This window comes from Callithrix jacchus, chromosome 13, assembly GCF_049354715.1.
Source record: "Callithrix jacchus isolate 240 chromosome 13, calJac240_pri, whole genome shotgun sequence".
Classification (NCBI taxonomy): Eukaryota; Metazoa; Chordata; class Mammalia; order Primates; family Cebidae; genus Callithrix; species Callithrix jacchus.
This window is the reverse complement of record NC_133514.1, coordinates 23,865,582-23,886,657: the sequence shown is the minus strand read 5'-3', so window position 1 is coordinate 23,886,657 and position 21,076 is coordinate 23,865,582. Positions and strand designations below refer to the sequence as shown.

At 42.4% G+C, this 21,076-nt stretch overlaps 1 protein-coding gene across 10 annotated transcripts in view; it reads right to left on the bottom strand.

Annotated features, from left to right (window-relative positions):
* MTUS1 (microtubule associated scaffold protein 1) overlaps positions 1 to 21,076 on the bottom strand; it is a 195,091-nt gene that overhangs the window by 130,182 nt on the left and 43,833 nt on the right. For 2 of the 10 annotated variants that reach the window (XM_002756898.6, XM_002756899.6), the window contains exon 2: positions 13,569 to 13,690. The exons of the other annotated variants lie outside the window; for them this stretch is intronic. The gene's annotated coding sequence lies outside the window, so the exon portion shown is untranslated. The remainder of the gene's footprint in view (positions 1 to 13,568; positions 13,691 to 21,076) is intronic. 10 annotated transcript variants of the gene reach the window in all.

Below are 21,076 nucleotides of genomic sequence, written 5' to 3'. Positions count from 1 at the left end.
CCCCATCTCTACCCAAAAAAAAAAAAAAAAAAAAAAAAAAAAAAAATCGGCCAGGTATGGTGGTGCACACCTATCTATGGTGCCAGCTATCCTGAAGGCTGAGGGCAGGTGGACTGCCTGAGCTCAGGAGTTCGAGGTTGTAGTGAGCCATGATCATGCCACTGCACTCCAGCCTGGGTGACAGAGCAAGACCCTGTCTCTAAAAAATAAACAAAAATTTTTAAAAACTGTGAAAGAGAAAGAAGGGCTTGCAAACAGTAAGACGCTCCAAGTTTGGGGGTTGGGAGACATGAAGATAAAGAGGTAACAGCCTGGTCGGCTCTTACCGACCAGTAGAAGAGTTTGGCTTCTACTCCGAGAACAACGTGAATTTACCAAAGATGTTATGATGGAGACTGATGCTTCAAATTGGCTGAAGGTGAAAGATGTCCTAGTGAAAAGAACTGCACACAGGAAACTGCTAAGACAGATGTGAACTCCTGGCAGTGGCGGCAAGAGGCAAAGGAAAGGACAAGCCAGACAGGCTAAAGAGGCCACTGCTGTATCCTCTGCACTGAGCAGCAGAGCTGGTGGCCAATGAGTGCCCAATGCAGGTCTGTTGAATTAAACATTATTCTAAAAGACTACTTCACTTACATTAATATTTAAAGAAGGAAGCCACAGCAGATCGTATAGGAGAGATGTATAAATAATCTATCACATTCTAGAGAGATACAAAGGATTTAGGCTTTTAGAATCAACTAGGAGAGTTTTATAATGTTCTCTCTTCTCTTTCTTCAAATAAACCAATATATGAGTTTAGGATATTAACTCTGAATGTTCTAGGGTCTCAAAGGTTTTTTACTCAATCCAAAACAAATAAAAGAGAGGTTCAAAGAATGAATAAGAGATCTGGGTTAAAATGAATAATTTATTAAGCACAGAGGCAGATACTATTTAGTTTAATTATCCAAGGAAAAGTAATTTACTTCCTTCCAAAGCACACACATTTAAGACTTTTTAAAGGAAAATCATATTCAACAAAGCTATCAGAGAAACTCTGTTTATGCCATGGTTAAAAAAAAACAATTAAAATGACCTCAACAAAAATGTATCACCCCCTTTCCCTACCCACCCTAAAAATCACATGAGCTTTGTATTTAAAATATCTTTAAGAGACTTTTTGCAGTAATTAGAATATTTTTATAGAAACAGTCAAAAATTACCAAGTGTCTTATAAGCAAATAGAAGTCTCCTACCTCCAAAATAAGAAACAAAAACAAAAAACCATTACAAGACCACCAGCAGAGAAAAAGAGAGTGCCGGTGGGCAGATGACATTCCGAAGTCCACGAAAACTGCTAGCAAACACAGCAGAAAAGTAAGAGAAGCGTCCAAAATATCATTTTTGCACCAATAAATAAAGATTAAACAATTAATGGTATTTTGTTTTCACTTCTTGAGTAGAGTTTTCGGGGGTTTTGTTGTTGTTGTTTCTTTAATATGGTTACAATTTAAATGGGCACTGGCAATGGAAAACTGACTAACTCATTCAATAGCACAGTATAGTCAGTCTGCCTTAGATAATTCACACTATGCAATTACAAAGCCTTTCCAGGGGGGTGGAGGAGCAAGCCCCTAGCTGATGATGACAGGGACAGCACCCATGAAGGAGAAACTCCCTGCAAAGCCTGCTGGAAGTAAAAAGATTCAACACAGCGAATTAACTGACCTACTGAGGTTCAAGAATTCCGATTCCTGAAGTTCATTCCAAAAATATGCTTTTATTCCAACTTTTTTTTTTTTTTTTTTGGCTCAACAACTTCCTAAAACCTCCAAACCAGCATGTGGAAGACCCCACACATTCACAAACTCTTAAAACTGCATTTCTGAAGGCTTAGTCAGTAATCTTACTAAGTAAAATGGTTTAACACTGTCAGGGCACCCTATATTCATTCCTTCAAGGTATCATAAAAGCAGTGGAAATAACCAAGTTGCATTTCCCTCAATCCTCATCTCTTGCTGCAAAGATGAAAGCCAAACTGCCAAGTTTAAGATGCTCAGATCATTGTAAATCATAAGCACTCATGTAGTTGCAGTTTTCTTCCCTCTCTCTGTCTGACCCATTGCCACATTCTTTGCTTACACACACACACATGCGCACGCACACGCACACACACACACACAGACACGGGGGGGCACTCCAATCAGAATCACAATGCAAAGGTGACAAATAAGCAGGTTCTAGATACTTCAGATGACATATAAAGTAAATATGTAGTAATTTCCTGCCACACTCCATACCATTGTTGGTATAACCATAAAATAACCACTGTCAGTTGTAACAACATATAACATTTTTACATGTAGCTTAATAAAAGTTTTTGTACTTGTTACTTTAACCCAAAGCAGAGCACCACATTCGACTATTATCCTTTCCAAAAAGTTCGTAAGGGTGTACTCACATTAATTCATAATAAACTTTGCATTTTCACACATTCTAGAATTTAGCCTCAAAGAGTGGTAACCCAATACCGTATGATAAATACCACAAACAAAATGTAAGCAGGTGGAAAGCATCTAAGATTCAAAGAGCAGCTTTTAAAAAAATCACTTTTGAAACTTGAGTGCTTTTAATTTAAATGCTCCAATCAACCATACCAAGCTAACTTACCTATATTCCTCAGAATATCAAAACCAACTGCTATAAACATAAGCAAAAGATGTCTTATTCAAGTTATCTGTCCAAACAAACATTTTTAATGCCTTTGGTTGCACCTAAGAGACTGTCTTTCACGAAGCAACGCAGAAACTACAACCAGACTAAAGGAAATCCAAACACCAGACCATACAATGAATCCTCTCTGGGGACTATGGTTATTCAAAGACCAGCTCAGCCTTGCAGCGGTAATTGGGCTGAGTGTAATGATTCGGTTTTTTCTTCCAAACTAAAAGAATTTTCCTTGGACTCTCTGCCAGTGAAACATCACAGACTTTTCTGAGGCTGTATAGGCAGAAAACTTGTAGGCAGATGTCTCTTAGTTATGTTACACACATCACTTACAGTAAAACTGAAAACAAAAACATGACAAGTTCTTTAAGCAATTTTCAGATCATCTCTGAAAACAGAAGGGACTTTCGCCTGTCAGATTAAATCAGCATTCACTGTGGCTGCATGACTGCTTCTGGATGAAAGAAACTGGAATATTCCAGTGACTTGGATAATGAAAAGGAAAAAAAAAAGTTTTAAAGATGTTAAGTATGCACCTATAACAAAACTGGAATTCAGATTTAAAGTATAATCTTCATTATCCTGCCTAAAATTTTACTTCTCATTTCCCAGACTAATTACCTAAACCAATAAATTCTCAGGGGTGTCATATCCTTTAAACTTAGGAAGTTCTGAGTGCTAAGAAATTCTCAAGTTAGTAATAAATAAAATAATATGTGTAAGGGAAAGTTCCAGAAAGATACTATCTCAGCAGTGGTTCACCATCTCAGGTCAGTGATGAGGAACGGGAGGCAGCGGGATCTTTTACATCGTAAGTTTGCTTTATAAATTTAAATAATTATTTAAATATTTGTAATTGCTTTTGGAATTTTATTTAAATATCAAAACATTAAAAATATATTTATGCTCCAATGGAATCAAATTCAGTCTTCATGGATTGAACTTTTCAAATCAGCATTTCTTTCACAGACATTGCAATTAAAAGATCTGGAAATCTTTTATTCACAATCTTGGGCCAGCATATCTGCTCTCAGTAATGTGAGTAACTAGTGTCATCAAAGCTGTTACTTTACAAAATAGTCAGTGTAGTCCCTAAATCAATGTCTTTCAAATTCCAACAACAGACTGTCTGAATCAGACACCTGAAATGCATGCCAAGAAGTCTTGCAAGCAGGCAGTCTACACATGAAAACAAACTCTACAATAGATGAGCTTCTCTTGAAATTAAATACAATTCTTACGAACAAAGACAATTTTGCTATTTTCCTATAAATGGGGTCCATTCATGGAAAAGAGATTGACTAACACGGATGAATCATCTTCCAATGTTTAGAGTAGCTGGGTTCAAACCCAATCTATGAGTTCTACGTGTGAGAAAACGGTGGTGTAGAGAAAATAAGTTAACAATTTCTAGTAGTGTCTCTAATGCATAACTCTAGGAGTCCCCATTTCACACCATATTCTATGGACAGAAACTCCTTTGGTCCATTTACATTAAAGATGATGGCCATGGTGCCCCTAGAATTGTGCAGGGTAACAGCCCGGATGACTTTTAAGACCATACAATTATTTAGAGGCAGAACGAGGATCAGAATTATCTTCCACCTCTTCTTCAGTTTACCATCATCTTGCCTCATAAATGTATGAAAGAAAGCAAAATCATAGTGCATTTAGGATAAAGTTCCAATTTTTATCCACTTTAAAACCTGTCCATTTAGCCACCATAAGTGAAATGGCATGAATACCGCAGACTAACCCTGCCTTCAGAACATCATATGTATTAAAAGGGATGCCTACAGAAACTAGACACATACCTACAGAACAAAATAACTTAAACATTTAAAGATGTCCTCCACCAATATACTATATTAAACAGTTTGTGTCCCAAAGCTACAGGTGAAAATAAGAATGAGTATTTCACTTGCATAATCCAAAGTTGAATCCCTGTTGTTTTCAATATCCCTACTGACTATACCACAGGGGATTTAAGTAAAGAGATTCATAATTATGACTGTTACATTACATCTGCTAAAACATAATTATCTGGTCCTGCTTCCCTGCAGAAGAGGCCAGCATACTCCGAACTGATGTCATACCAGGGAAGTACTTTTGGCTACAATCGCTGATGCCAATTAAGATAAGAAACCAGTACATTCAGTACTCTAGTGGGCTGCAAAGCAGATTAAGCTTTCCTACAGAGAAACTAGTCCAAAACCAGACACAGTATGTTCAATTTGTTTTTATAATCCACTATCACTGGATGTTAAAGAGAATCCAGGCACTAAGTAAAAACATTTCAAATCACAACTTTGTAAACAGCCAGGGTAGTTCTTCTAACTTTTGAAGCAACCCTCTGTGATTCAGCACCAAAAAAACACAATGGAATAAAAGATTAGCAGAAACCAAATGAACATAAGGTGCCCTTGAAAAGTACTGGTATGGAAATGAAGATTGTATAAGAAGACTAAGCCGTAATAGGAAATCAAAAGGAGATTAAGCTCCCAAAGATAAGTTCAGAAGAAAAACTACAATGTACTAAATTATCCTTCTAGTTTCCTAAGTTCACTCAATAGACACACATGCACAACTTTCCCTCACTTTCACCTAGTTGGGGTGAGAAGTTAACTGGCTGAGCAACTGTTATTTCTCTTTACTCCTGGTATGCCAGAGAGGATCCAAGAGAAAAAAAGATATACGGTAAAACCTAAAGATTAGGAAAAAGAGCCCCAAGGAAAATAAGATTGTATTAAACATCACTAGAAATAAGTGTCTCTGAACCGAACTTCTCAAATATTTTGCAATATCTCAGATAGCCATACATGAGTGCAGCGGTGGGGGAAGAGTCTTCAAGAGTCACGCTAGCCACACTGTCATTAGACGTGGCCTAAAAATGCTCTGGGGTGACCTGAAGCAAGCCAAAAAGCCTAGTGCCTGTATCAGCGGCCTTCCTATATAAAGGCAAATCTAGGGTAAGACACCTTAATTTGATGAGGGAGATGTCAGAGATCTTGCTATGCCATATCATGACGAAGGGCCATAGTGCATGAGTAAAAGCCGGCCAACTCAGGTCTCTCTTCTTACAAAGCCACCAGTCCCATCATGGGGGCACCTCTGATGACCTCACCTAAATTGAATTACCTCCCAAAGACTCCACCTCCAAACAAAACTTTGGAAGTCACATTCAAATCATAGCAATGTAGCACCAAAATCCCACAGGGCCTTTCCAGGAAGATCTCTGACATCTCCCTCATCACTCCTATGTCAACCAGCTTGGACACACATCTACATGTGCATGTATCAATGACTAGCATTTCTGAGGTGGAAGCTAGGGCCCAAAGCAGGCTGTATGTCAACAGGCCTAGGAGGCAAATCTAGTCATTTCAATGTCCATGCTCTTCCCACTGTGCAGCCCTCACATCTACATTCCCTCCTTCAGCTCCATAACCTCATTATGTGACCTTAATGATCCTGCTGGTGAAGGTAGTCCCCAACCCACAAGCATATAATCTTCCAAAGTTCGCCTGGAGATTTATTTAACTCAAAGCTCATTTTCCTAGATAAATGCTATTAACAGCATTTCTCTCTTAATAGCATTCTGTTAATAAGCTCCCAGGCTGGCCTCCAATCTGAAACCCATTTAAACCACAATGCAGCCACTACTAGTTTGGGGAAAAAAACTAGTTCTTAACATCTGCATAAGGGCCAAAAAACTGAACACCAGTTAGGTCTTTGTTTTGATGTGGAAAAAAGAATCAAAGCTATTGCTTTTCCTACTTGATTCTGGTTACTTCCACCTCAGTCTCAAATCAGAAGAGGATAAGAAGGGGAGAAGAAAATGAAAGTAAGTTTACCCTTTTCTAAAACTTAAAGAAAGGGAAGGGGAGGTGATGCCATCAAGGTGACTCTCATGAGAAGATGCTCAACATCACTAGTCTTTAGAGAAACGCAAATCAAAATCACAATGCGATACCGCTTCACATTCGTTAGGATGCCTATTATCAAAATATTGGTGAGGATATGGAGAACTGGAAGCCTCTTGCATTGCTGGTGGAAATGTAACATGTGTAGCAGCTATGGAAAATAATTTTGTTCTTCCTCAAAGAGATAAACATATAATTGCCATATGACCAAAAATTCCACTCTTATACCCCCAAAACCAGAAAATGGAGCCTCCAAGAGGTATTTGTACACCCATGTTCACAGCAGTATTTACAATAACCACAAAGTGGACACCACCAAAGGTGTCAGTGTCCACTACTGACAGATGAGTGGATAAACAAAATGTGGTCTATACATACAGTGGAATATTATTCAACCATAGAAAGGAATGAAATTCTGTGACATACTGCAACATGGCTGAACCCTGAAAATATTGTAAGTCAAAAAAAAAAAAAAAACAGAAAAGGACAAATATTGGATGATTCCACTTACATAAAGTACCTGGAGTAGTCAAATGAATAGAGCCGGAAAGTAGATTCGAGGTTACCAGGGACTGGGGAAGTGGAACATAGTGAGCTATTATTAAATGGGTCTAGTTTCTGTGTGGGATTATGAAGAAGTTCCAAAACTAGTGGTGATACTTACACAACTTTGTGAATGTACTTAGTGCCACTGAACTGTACACTTAAAAATGTTTAAAACGTAAATTTTGTTATGTATATTTTACCATATTTTTGTTTTAAGCAACACCACAAACGAAGACTCAGGTAATGGCTTCACCTCACAATACCTCAATGTTCCCAATCTACAAAATAGGAGAAAAATACTGTACCACCTTCGGGATCTTGAAACTTTGGGCTGAGTATCTGAGATGAGTATCTAAGACCTCACACATTCAATCCTCAAATGCAAAGGGTCTGCATGACAGCATGTATCACCCCCAACACGCCTGCCAGATGGAAGCTTTTCTAAGCTAGATGGTGACACAGAAAGCAGCCATGTATGTGTACATATGAACCAGTTTCCTAAGTTTGCAAGTTCTGTTAAAATCTTCAATGAAATCCTCACCCTGTTAAGTATCATAAAAGAGATATTATTTCATAGAGTAAAATTAGCATAGTAACCACAAGTATGCTCAGGAAGATTTTTTTCGAAGTAGCTGTTTAGAATAAATTATTAGGAAAAACATCTGAACCCATGGCCACCAGACACTGGGCAAACAGAGCTCAGGTACAGACTCCTGGTAAGGCAGCATGGCCAACCTAGGTGACCCCAGCAGGTGCCTAAAAATCAAAGTGACCACAAGACACACAGCCCAATAGTGGGTCACATGACTAAGCAGGCCTTTCAGTTTAGTAAAGGTGCTTACGCTCCAATTCAGCCACCAAGCCATTCAGCACCAGTGCTGGTCTAATTTGCAGGCAAACAATGGCACAACACCTCTGCATGGAACATTCCCAGTCAAGGTCCACTTAATAAGGAAGTCCTTCTGCATGGTTAAATAAATCTCAGTTAGGATGCATTGTGGTGATAAGCGGTCTTTAAAACTTGCTTCTATTTACAGTCAGCCAACTACAGACAACATAATCAGGAGAAAAAATATGTAACAATAAAAAATACAGTATAACACAAGTATAAATTTATTTACATAGCATTTACATTAGGTATTAAAAGTAACCTAGAGGCTGGGTGTAGTGGCTCATGCCTGCAATCCCAGCACTTTGGGAGACCGAGGTGGGCAGATCACCTGAGGCAGGGAGTTCAAGACCAGCCTGACTAACATGGAAAAACTCCGTCTCTTCTGAAAATACAAAATTAGCCAGGCTTGGTGGGACATGCCAGTAATCCCAGCAACTTGGGAGGCTAAGGCAAGAGAATTACTTGAACTGAAGAGGCGGAGGTTGCAGTGAGCTGAGATCATGCCATTGCACTCTAGCGTGGGCAACAAGAGTGAAACTCCATCTCAAAAAAAATAAAAATTAAAAATAAATAAAAGTAACGTAGAGATGATTTGCAGTCTTTGGGAGTATATGTCATTTATATGCAAAGACTATGATATTTTATATAAGGGACTTAAGCATTCTCAGATTTTGGCGTTGACGGTGGAGGCAGGGGCGATCCTGGAACCAATCCCCAAAGATACCAATGGACAACTGCACAGAAGTCTCAGATAAGTGGCCTGCTGCAGTCACGCCTCTAATCGCAGCATTTTGGGAGGCCAAGGTGGGTGGATCACCTGAGCTCAAGTTCACCAGCCTGGCCAACGTGGTAAAACCCCATCTCTACTGAAAATAGCTGGGCATTGTGGCACATGTCTTTAGTCCAAGCTATTTGGAAGGCTGAGGCAGAAGAATCACTTGAATCCGGGAGGCGGAGGTTGTAGTGAGCTAAGACTGTACCGCTGCACTCCAGCCTGGGTGACAGAGCGAGACTCAGACTCAAAAAAAAAAAAAAAAAAAAAAGAGAAATCTCAGATACAAGGTTTATATAATAAATGCTGACTGTAAATTAGATTATTTGCTATTAAACATCACTCATAGGTGATGATGAGTGATGTTTAATCACTACTAACTAGTTTTATATCTAAATACAAATATAAAGAAATAGATGTGTAATACTCCCTGGGCTCTCTCCTCTTTTAAAACCTAATTGCAACTGGCTTTCTGGAGACCAATTTCAACAGCTATAAAACTTGATTTCATGGTATCTTACTGAAAATGGAAAATTCTGGGTGTGGGCTTAGTTTGCAACAATCTCCTTTCTCTAAACACAACTCCTCCTACTCACTGAAATAGGTTCCACTAAATGAGCTAGTGAATTAGCCCTCATGCAGAAACTTAGCTCACACAGTGAAAGATTTTCCCAGCCCCAGCATTTGGATTTGAAACAGGTGGTCAGGGCTGGGCACGGTGGCTCATGCCTATAATCGCAGCACTTTGGGAGGCCATTGCGGGTGGATCAACTGAAGTCAGAAGATCAAGACCAGCCTGGCCAACATGGCAAAACCCCATCTTTACTAAAACTTCAAAGAAAAACAAAAATTAGCTAGGCATGGTCACGCACACCTGTAATCCCAGCTACTTGGAGGCTGAAGCAGGAGAATCACTGGAACCCAGGAGGCAAAGGAGGCTGCAGTGAGCCAAGATCTCAGCACTGTACTTCAGCCTGGGTGACATAGTAAGACTGTCTCAAGAAAAAAAAAAAAAAGTCGTCAGGCACGGTGTGTCCTGGAACTAAAGAACGTAAATCCAAGCGCTGTGCATCAGCCACCTTCTCCACACATCCAGAAGCAGAGAAAGCAAGTCTCTACAGAGACAAAGATGGGACCAGTGTAGCAAGAGGTGCAGAAATGAAAAACAGTGATTACCTACCGGCTTGGTTCCTGAGAACCTGTCAGACACTGAGTTCTCAGAAGGACTCCATATCCTTACCACACGTATCCAGTGTTTGCCCCTTTTCGCTTGGCTTTTTATGACTTTCTATTAAGAGTCTTAAGTAAACTACTGTCAGAAATTTATTATAGGAAATATTTGAGAAAATTTTCGGTATATATTTCACATCTGTGAAGACTTAAAAACGATCTCACTGTTGACAACAAGGAATTAGGAAATTACAGTCCAGTAACTCAGTAAAATACAACTATGTATGAAGTACGCAGTTTACAAAACTAGGAAAAATGTTTCTGTGTTTTATGATTACTATTACATAAAACACACAGAAAAACAAAGAAAGAAAATAAAAACAGATGTGGGTGGGGTTATGGAGCTGTGGGTTACTGATGCCACTTTAATATCTTGTATTATTAAACTACAAGATAATCGGATTGCCAAAAGAAGAAGAAAAATCTAATTGCCAAAAGCTAGAAATAACCTGAATGTCCATCAATGGTAGATTTTTTTTTTTAACTGTGGTACATTCATATGATGAAACACCATTCCACAAAAGAAACGTAAACCACTGATACACAAACCACACAGATGTATCTCAAACACATATGCTAAGCAAAAGATGTCATGCACAAAAGGCTCTATATTGCATGCCTCCATTTATACAATATTCTGGAAAGGCAAATCCAAGGGAACAGGATTGGTGTTTGCCTAAGAATGAGAGATGACTGAAAGGGGCACAAGAAAACTTCAAAATGGTGAAAATTTCTATTTTGTTGATTGTGGTTGGTTGCACAGCTACATGTGTTTGTCAAAATTCATTGTACTGTACACCCAAAAAGTGCAAATTTTGCTGTAGGTAAATTATACATCAATAAACCAGACTTAAAGAGGAGGGCAGGTGTGGTGGCTCACGCCTGTAGTCCCAGCACTTGTGGGAGAAGGCAGGCAGATCGCTTGAGCCCAGGAGTTCGAGACCAGCCTGGGCAACATGGTGAAACCCTGTCTCTCCTAAAAAATACAAAAATTAGCCAGGTGTGGTGGTGGGTGCCTGTAGTCCCAGCTACTTGGGAGGCTGAGGTGGAAGGACCGTTTGGGCCCAGGACGGGTAGGCTGCAGTGCGCTGAGATAGCACCACCGCACTCCAGCCTGAGTGACCAAGTAAGGCCCTATCTCCAAAAATACATAAAATTAAAGACGACACAGAGCTCAGATACCAAACCAAAGCTACTGAGGTACCTGTAAGATGTCAGTTTTCTAATACTGGATGACAGTCATACATTAAATGTACTGAGTGCCCATCTTATGCCAAATGCTCTGCTATGAGCTAGTACAGCATGAACAAAACAGACAAAAAGCAGACACAACTACATAAACAAATTACAGACCACATAGGAAAGCATGGATTCTCTGATTGCTATTATGGGAGTAGGGGTCAGAGAAGGCCTCTCTGGGCAAGTCACCCAAGCTTAGACCCCAGGAGTAAGTAGTAGGTAAGGAGGCAGAGAGTAGAAAGGTTTCTAAATGTGTCACTAGATCAACAGTCAACAGCAACTCAACTGTTTCAACATACGAAGTATGGTTATATTTTACTACTTTGCTATTATCAGGATTAGGACCTCCTAAGAAAAAAGCCGTAGTAAATGAAGGTCTTTAAACAGCCTACAGACAGTGGCCAGGAGATGTAATGACGTGTTTCGGATGTTAGGGACCGTCAGGGAGTAGGTTCCTCCAAGCCTTGTCAATATTTCAAAAATAATCAACACATGTATGTATTTCCCTGAAATGAGGTTGCCTGTGGGTAACTAAATCCCATGATCTGGTGTTTAAAAGATTTGTTGTATTTGTTCTTCCTTCTGGCTCAATTTGCCATGATTTATTTAACAAGGTTTCCTGAAGTTTATCAAGGTTTCTAATGATAATTACACACACACAACCTCATATACTCTCTCTCTCTCTCTCACTCATCAAAAATTAGACAAAATGGTCCCAGTTAGACAAAAGAAAAATGTCTTTACACGATGGGAATCAAGGCTGAGGAAGGCCCTTCACTACTCTATCTTAGTTTTCCTTCTAAACTCACAGACTTCTCTTTGGCAAATGCCTCTGAAGGATTCTTCTCTGATCCACCTCCAAGTGTTGGGGGAGGGAGGACAGGGCCCAGTCCCTTATTCCCTTCTCTTCCCTCCCTCACTCTTGTTTCAAATACACTCATGATAATTCCCACAAGCTCATCATTAGCACTGATCTTTCCCCAAAGCTCCAGGTTTGAATTCTCAACTGTCAATGTGACATCTCCATTTACATGTTTAACCGGAATCTCTGATATGGGTTGGATGTGTGTCCCCTCCAAATTTCACGTTGATACATGATCCCCAGTGGTGGAAGTGGGGCCTGGTGGGAGGTGATGGGATTATGGGGGCAGATCCCTCATGAAAGGCTTGGGGCTGTCCACATCTGGTTGTTTAAAAGTGTGTGGCAGCTGATTCTGGCCAGACTTCTTATGGCTTAGCCCTGCTCCATAAGAAGGGCAAAAAAACAAAACCAAAAATCACAGTGTGGTATCCCCGCACCCCATTCCCTTGCTCCTGCTCTCGCCACGTGACGTGCCAGGTCCCTGCTGCCTTGTGTCATGATTGGAAGCTGCCTGAGGCCTCACCAGAGTCACATGCCAGCAACATGTGTCCTATATAGCCTGCACAACCATGAGCCAATTAAACCTCTTTTCTTTATACATTACCTAGCTTCAGTTATTTCTTTCTAGCAATGCAAGAACAGTCTGATACAATCTCATGCTTCAAGGGAACTATTGGTTTTCAGACCCCTGTCCATTTCCTTCTTCTCCCAGTGTTCCTGGTTTTCAATAAGACATCATGAATGTACCTCAAGCCAAAAACCCAGGAGTCAGCACTAAGCTGCCTCTTTCCCTCTCTCCCTAATAGCAACTCCAATAAGTACTGGAGTTTCAAAGTACATTTCAAATGCAACCAATCCTCACCTTCACTATTATTCCTGGCCCAAGTCACCACTTTCCCTCTCTGGGACTAACTGGGCAAGTCATGAGCCCTTGCCTCCTTACAATATATTCTCAAAACAGCACCCATGGCCAGGTGCAGTGGCTCACGCCTGTAATCCCAGCACTTTGGGAGTCCAAAGTGGGCGGATCACAAGGTCAGGAGATAGAGACAATCCTGGCTAACACCGTGAAACCTTGTCTCTCCTAAAAATACAAAAAATTAGCCAGGTGTAGTGGCATGCGCCTACAGTCCCAGCTACTCAGGAGGCTGAGGCAGGAGAACTGTTTGAATCTGGGAGGCAGGCAGAGGCTGCAGTTAATCGAAATCACACCATTGCACTGCAGCCTGGGTGACAGAACAAGACTCTGTCTCAAAAAAAAAAAAAAACCAGAGTCAACCTTCTGAATTGTACCCAGTTCCTGCCATCCCTCAGTCCAAGCCTTCTGATGGCCTCCTATCACACCTAATACAAAAAGGGGACCCAGTGGCCTAAGACAATAACGAACAACAGACTAACCTTATGCAAAAGTGATGTGAAGCATCATCAAAGGCAAAGGAGCACTTACTGCCACCACAATCAAGATGACACAGATGACAGGCTTACACTTCACAGTCAATCCTGAGGGGCTGTGGAAGAATCTGAAAATCAATGACATTTCATCCCTCAATCAGTAGGTGTTCAAACAGAATTCTCTCTTATCTAATCACATCTCCACAACTACCCTGAAGGTTTCAAGGGATAAGAGTCTCCTGGTTCTTGACCACTGATTATTTACTCCACTAACTTCTAAAGTTCTGATTCCACCTAAAATGGAACAAAAGGAGTCTCTAAAAGAAATACTAAGTTTCAAATATCTTATAGCCAATCAGAAAACAGCTACCATTCTGGAAGGATTATTTTGGGTCTCAATTTCCAATGGAAGTTTCTTCTAGCTCATATGACTTCAACATACAATTTGTATCATATTGTATCCAAAGAGGTATTAGTAAGGATGTCAAATAATCCTCCCATAAATTTCAGCTTAAAATGTGTAGGTCTTTGTTTAAGTGGCTTGTTGTCTGCAAGTTTTGAAACAAGGCTTCACTTTGTGTTGAAGACAGTATAAAGAAACAAGACGTGTTACTGTTTCCATTCCTCCTGACTGACAGTGACTAACATTCAACACCAAAGAGTTTCTTACAAATCAGAATTATCCAGAAATATATCCCAGTAAGCCTAGCCTCATACAAAGACTAACTTCAATATTTACTTTCATTTCTAAAATTTTTTAAATCAACCACTAAGACTTTTACCTCCCCTTGCACAAGCCAAGAAGAAACGCCTGCTCTTCCCTGCACTCGCCACACCTGTCTTTGGGGCTCGGCAACCTCCTGTCCCCCTTATGTGATCAACTTCTGGCATCGGGAAAGCAGCAGTGGCTCTGTGCCCTGAGGGCCCTCTTTGTAGGCTGTAGCTATTTTTAGACCGGCGGCGGGCCCTGTGATTCCTAACTTGGCTCTAGATAATCACGAGGCAGCCTTTAGAGAGAAACCCTTCAGAAGCCAGGCAAGTCCCTCTGGGATTAGCAACACTCCACTGCTAAGACAGCAAGTCTCGGTCCGAAGTTCTACACAGGCCCTCCAAAGACAACCCCCTTTAACCTGATGGTGCTCGGTTAGTCAGACCCAAGACCAGGTTCCCGTTTCAAATGAAACCAAGTCCCTGGTTTCATCGGGCTAACAAATCAAAGCTGACATATACTACTCATATATGGATTTTAGCCAGGAAATTTAAAACAACTCACTGATGGGATGTCCCCCCCTCTTAAATGTCATGTCCATTCACAACACTGAGATTTCAGATGTGTGTAACAGCCTTGGAAAGACGTATTGATAAAAATATTCAAAGAAAATGTTAGTCATCTTTCAAAAAAAAGCATAGCATACCAAGACGATGTAATAAGTTAAGTATTCCCTTGTGCTGTTTATAAACATAACCATATACTGTATCATTTCTAATTGGAAAATGTCTGCCAGAAACATGACATACATCTGAGGCTAAAACTATACACTATCTTCTGCTATGCGTCTATGAATGACAACTATAATAATTTGAATGTTAAGAACCATATATTCAAAATAAGTATTTGATTGGTTTTTCCATCTCACTCTTAAAATAAAGCATAAGAACCTCAAACTAGGTTTAAATGTTTTAACAGTGAAGTTTTATGGGAGAATACATCCAAAAATATAAAGTACATTTATGTATTTCATCTCACATCTTCCCTCCAAGGCCATCATAACATCAAAACTGATGCCATTTCTTTATCCATAACTTGGATTTTGTAAAGAATTGTAGTATCTTTTCTGAACCCACAAGTCTATGGTATAAAAAAAGTTTGATCCCCAGATTTCTACTGGTAACATTAAATGAGGACCTTAAGAAACCTGGTTGGACACAGTGGCTCATGCCTGTAGCCCCAGCACTTTAGGAGGCAGAGGCAGGTGGATCACCTGAAGTCAGGAGTCTGAGACCAGCCCGGACAATATGGTGAAATCCTATCTATACTCAAAATACAAAAATTAGCCAAGCATGGTGCTGGTGGGAGCCTGTAATCCCAGCTACCTCAGGAGGCTGAGGCAGGAGAATCGCCTGAAGCTGGGAGGCGGAGTTTGCAGTGAGCAGAGATTGTACCAACCTGGGAAACAAGAGTGAAACTGTAAAAAAAAAAAAAAAAAAAAAAAAAAAGAAAGAAAGAACAAAAACCTTATGAAAGTGGTGAGGATAAGATGTTGGCTTTTGTATTTGAGAAGGCAATCTGGCTTGACTCTGAGCTACATCTCCAAAAAACAAAAAGGATTCGCTCACTGGTCCTGGCTCTGACAGTAAGCACCTGCCTAGTGGAGTGTCTGACTGTGAAGGTGAGTGAGGTATTCTGTCCATTCCATCCATTCCTTAGTTAGAACTTTCCAGAGACTGCTAGAGGTGGAGGTGATACAAAGGAATACAACACGGACCAGACCAGCCAAGTCCCCTCCCTTATCCTCGTAAGCAGAACAAAGTCTCAGTGCTCCAGGACTGGCTGCTTCTTGCCTTTCTTAGAGGCAAGTGTAGGAAGCGCTAGCCTACCAGTCCTCAGAATCTGTCCTCACTAGACATGCAGGAGGAGATGATGTAATTTTTTTTAAATAAAAAGGTATGCAAAGTGCATGCTGTTGTGCTACGAGAAAAATGTGGAAATTTACAGGTTGGCCATTGTTTAGCTTTGTATTCTGCAGCTGATGTGTCAACTCATAGGCTAAGGCTCCATGAAGACAGTCCTTGAGTCTGACTTCCAAGGGTCTCACAGCCTACTGCTGACAGTTTTTATAATCATCGGTACAGGGGCAAGGCAGACACCTAATTTAATGCTCCCAGCAGTAATTTCTCAACAAACAATTCAGTAACATGCAATTCGTGCCCACGGCAATTTCTCAATAAACAATTCACTCAACTGAGATTTGTGGAATTCAATAGCCCCCAAATGTTTTAAAAGCAAATAATTTAGTATCTACTCATGCCTTTCTTCAAATGATTTCAACTCTGTATAAAGTATTTACCCATAAATTACATAAAATAACATCTCTCCTTTTGATACTAATTTCCTATAGCTTAGCTGTTGTAGGCAAAATGGTGGTGTGGCTGAACTTAATCCACATTTACAGTTGAGACTACTCCTATTCCCTGCTGTTACATCAATGTAAGACATTTTAATTAGCAATCTAAACCCTGACCATTTTCTTTTCTTTTTTTTTTTCTGAGACAGAATTCTTGTTACCCAGGCTCGAGTGCAATGGCACCATCTTGGCTCACTGCAACTTCTGCCTCTGAGGTTCAAGTGATTCTCCTTCCTCAGCCTCCCAAGTAGCTGGGATTATAGGCACATGCCACCATGCACGAATAATTCTGTATTTTTAGTAGATGGCCAGGCTGGTCTCAAACTCCTCATCTCAGGTGATCCACCCACCTTGGCCTCCCAAAGTGCTGGGATTACGGGCATGAGCCACCATATTAGAGACTTTCAAGAAGGAAATGATCCCTGTGCATTTTTACTATATTCAGAGTTCCAACTAGCTACAAAAGGAGAAATCTCCACCATCGCATGCAGAACAGTCTCAGAGGAGTTCCACAGCTAAAGAATGGGGGCACTTCTCACACCACTCTGTCAGCTCCTTATCTCTGACAGATAAGGAAGGAGAATCACTTGAACCTGAGAGGCAGAAGTTGCCGTGAGCCAAGATGGTGCCATTGCACGCGAGCCTGGGTAACAAGAATTCTGTCTCAGAAAAAAAAAAAAGAAGAAAAGAAAATTGTCAGGGTTTAGATTGCTAACTAAAACGTCTTACATTGATGTAAGAGCAGGGAATAGGAGTATTCTCAACTCTAAATGTGGATTAAGTTCAGCCACACCACCATCGTTACAGAGTTGCCTTTTTATAACAAGAACTTTTGAGTTTTTGTTTTTTGGGTTTTTTTTTTTTTTTTACAGAGTCTTGCTCTGTGTCCCAGGCTGGAGTACAGTGGCACAATCTTGGCTCACTGCAACCTCCACCTCCCGGCTTCAAGTGATTCTGGGACCTCAACTGGCTGAGAAGCTGGGATTACAGATGTATACCACTACATGCGGCTAATTTTTGTATTTTTTGCAGCAACAGGGTTTCACCATGTTGGCCAGGCTGGTCTCAAACTCCTGGCCTCAAGTGATCCACCCACCTCAGCCTCCTGAAGTCCTGGGATTACAGGCATGAGCCACTGTGCCCCACCTATATATAACAAGAACTTTTATTCATGCAATAAACATTCCTTGGTCCTCTATCACATGCCAGCTGCTTTGCTAGGTGATGGGAACACAATGGTGAACAAGATGGTCCCAGCCATCAAGGAGCCTTCGAAGAGCCTCCAGTTCATCCAAGACGACAAAAACATACCAGTAAATAATTACAAAACTGCAAAGGTAGAAGCGGGACCCAGAAAACAGGCTCCATTGCTACAGAAATGGAGAAAACAGTGGAGCGTCGCTTCCAGAAGGAGATAAAGCTTGAGCTGAGACTAAGGCACAGGCAGGTGAGTGCCTCTCAGCCTTTCAGATTTTATGGATCAGTGACATCCCCACTCCAAAACTCTGCAAAGACAGCATGGGGATGTCAGCTTTAATTCTGCCATGAAGGACACTTCAGACAAAATTTTTATTACTGCCAGCACATGATCAAAGGACATTTTTAACACAAAAAAGTGAAGGGGGTACATAACTGCAGCATAAAGAACATTCCTTTAGCTTAGGTAGTATAAATGGAACCTTATGAAAATCTTGGTACATTGTATTTTTATGGCATCTCACCAAGTTCTCATCAATGTCCTGTCACCAGGCACCCCTGGGTCATAGATGCACATTTGGAACCTCTGATCTAGGTGAGAAAGGCAGTGGTGGATCTGGAGGGCAGTTTCTCACCTCCACAAACATCAAAGCAGCAGACCAGGAGAGAAAGAAATACACAAAGGCAAGTACTGAGAGGGCTAATGGGTCAGCAAAGGCTGAAGGCCAGGTACAGTAGGTAATGCCTGTAATCCCGGCACTTTGGGAGGTGGAGGCAAGAGAATCTACTGAACCCAGTTCAAGACCAGTCTGGGCAATATAGTGAGATCCTGTCTCTACAAAAAATTTAAAAATCAGCTAGGCATGGTGGCACATGCCCATAGTTACAGCTACTCAGGAGGCTGATGCCAGAGAATCACTTAAGCCCAAGAGCTTGGAGGCTGCAGAGAGCCATGATCGTGCCAATGCATTCCAGCCTGGGTGACACAGTGAGACTACATCTCCGGTAAAAATGAAAAATTTAAAAAAAAAAAAAAGGGCCTAGAACACATCAAAAAAGGGTCAGTGTATTCTGACCCTTCTCGTACTGGAAGCCACATCAGAAATCACATTCACCCACACACAGACAAGCCTGGGGACAGAGGTACCTGAAGACCAACCTCGATGAGCTGCTTCCACAGAGGCCAGAGAGGTCTGGAAGGCAGTACCTGGCACCAGATAGCCCTCACCCGCTGCCATGATGCTAAAAGCCCCTCCAGGACCCAGGCACCAGCTCAAATCAAAGCCCCTCCAGGACCCAGGCACCAGCTCAGATAAAAGCCCCTCCAGGACCCAGGCACCAGCTCAAATCAAAGCCCCTCCAGGACCCAGGCACCAGCTCAAATCAAAGCCCCTCCAGGACCCAGGCACCAGCTCAGATAAAAGCCCCTCCAGGACCCAGGCACCAGTTCAGATAAAAGCCCCTCCAGGACCCAGGCACCAGCTCAGATAAAAGCCCCTCCTGGGCCCAGGCACCAGCTCAGATAAAAGCCCCTCCTGGACCCAGGCACCAGCTCAGATAAAAGCCCCTCCAGGACCCAGGCACCAGCTCAGATAAAAGCCCCTCCTGGGCCCAGGCACCAGCTCAGATAAAAGCCCCTCCAGGACCCAGGCACCAGCTCAGATAAAAGCCCCTCCAGAACCCAGGCACCAGCTCAGATAAAAGCCCCTCCAGAACCCAAGCACCAGCTCAGATAAAAGCCCCTCCAGGACCCAGGCACCACCTCAGATAAAAGCCCCTCCAGAACCCAAGCACCAGCTCAGATAAAAGCCCCTCCAGAACCCAAGCACCAGCTCAGATAAAAGCCCCTCCAGGACCCAGGCACCAGCTCAGATAAAAGCCCCTCCTGGGCCCAGGCACCAGCTCAGATAAAAGCCCCTCCAGAACCCAGGCACCAGCTCAAATAAAAGCCCTTCCAGGACCCAGGCACCAGCTCAGATAAAAGCCCCTCCAGGACCCAGGCACCAGCTCAGATAAAAGCCCCTCCTGGGCCCAGGCACCAGCTCAGATAAAAGCCCCTCCAGAACCCAGGCACCAGCTCAGATAAAAGCCCCTCCAGAACCCAAGCACCAGCTCAGATAAAAGCCCCTCCAGGACCCAGGCACCACCTCAGATAAAAGCCCCTCCAGAACCCAAGCACCAGCTCAGATAAAAGCCCCTCCAGAACCCAAGCACCAGCTCAGATAAAAGCCCCTCCAGGACCCAGGCACCAGCTCAGATAAAAGCCCCTCCTGGGCCCAGGCACCAGCTCAGATAAAAGCCCCTCCAGAACCCAGGCACCAGCTCAAATAAAAGCCCTTCCAGGACCCAGGCACCAGCTCAGATAAAAGCCCCTCCAGGACCCAGGCACCAGCTCAGATAAAAGCCCCTCCTGGGCCCAGGCACCAGCTCAGATAAAAGCCCCTCCAGAACCCAAGCACCAGCTCAGATAAAAGCCCCTCCAGGACCCAGGCACCAGCTCAGATAAAAGCCCCTCCTGGGCCCAGGCACCAGCTCAGATAAAAGCCCCTCCAGGACCCAGGCACCAGCTCAGATAAAAGCCCCTCCAGGACCCAGGCACCAGCTCAGATAAAAGCCCCTCCAGGACCCAGGCACCAGCTCAGATAAAAGCCCCTCCTGGGCCCAGGCACCAGCTCAGATAAAAGCCCCTCCTGGGCCCAGGCACCAGCTCAGATAAAAGCCCCTCCTGGACCCAGGCACCAGCTCAGATAAAAGCCCCTCCTGGGCCCAGGCACCAGCTCAGATAAAAGCCCCTCCAGGACTCAGGCACCAGCTCAGATAAAAGCCCCTCCTGGGCCCAGGCACCAGCTCAGATAAAAGCCCCTCCAGAACCCAAGCACCAGCTCAGATAAAAGCCCCTCCAGAACCCAGGCACCAGCTCAGATAAAAGCCCCTCCAGAACCCAAGCACCAGCTCAGATAAAAGCCCCTCCAGGACCCAGGCACCAGCTTAGAAGTGGGTGTGCTGCTGGGGAAGAAGGAAATCCATTCTTTGCAGGAGAGAAAAGCCTCAGATAGGAAGTGTGAATTGACAGTACTTAAATCCTCAAGTGGGTATTTATGTGCGAGTGACTGTTTCAAACCAGAAAAGACCGATTTATCTTGAGGTTGCTACATTATATGTTTTCTCCAAGTGAGGGGAAATGAGGATGTG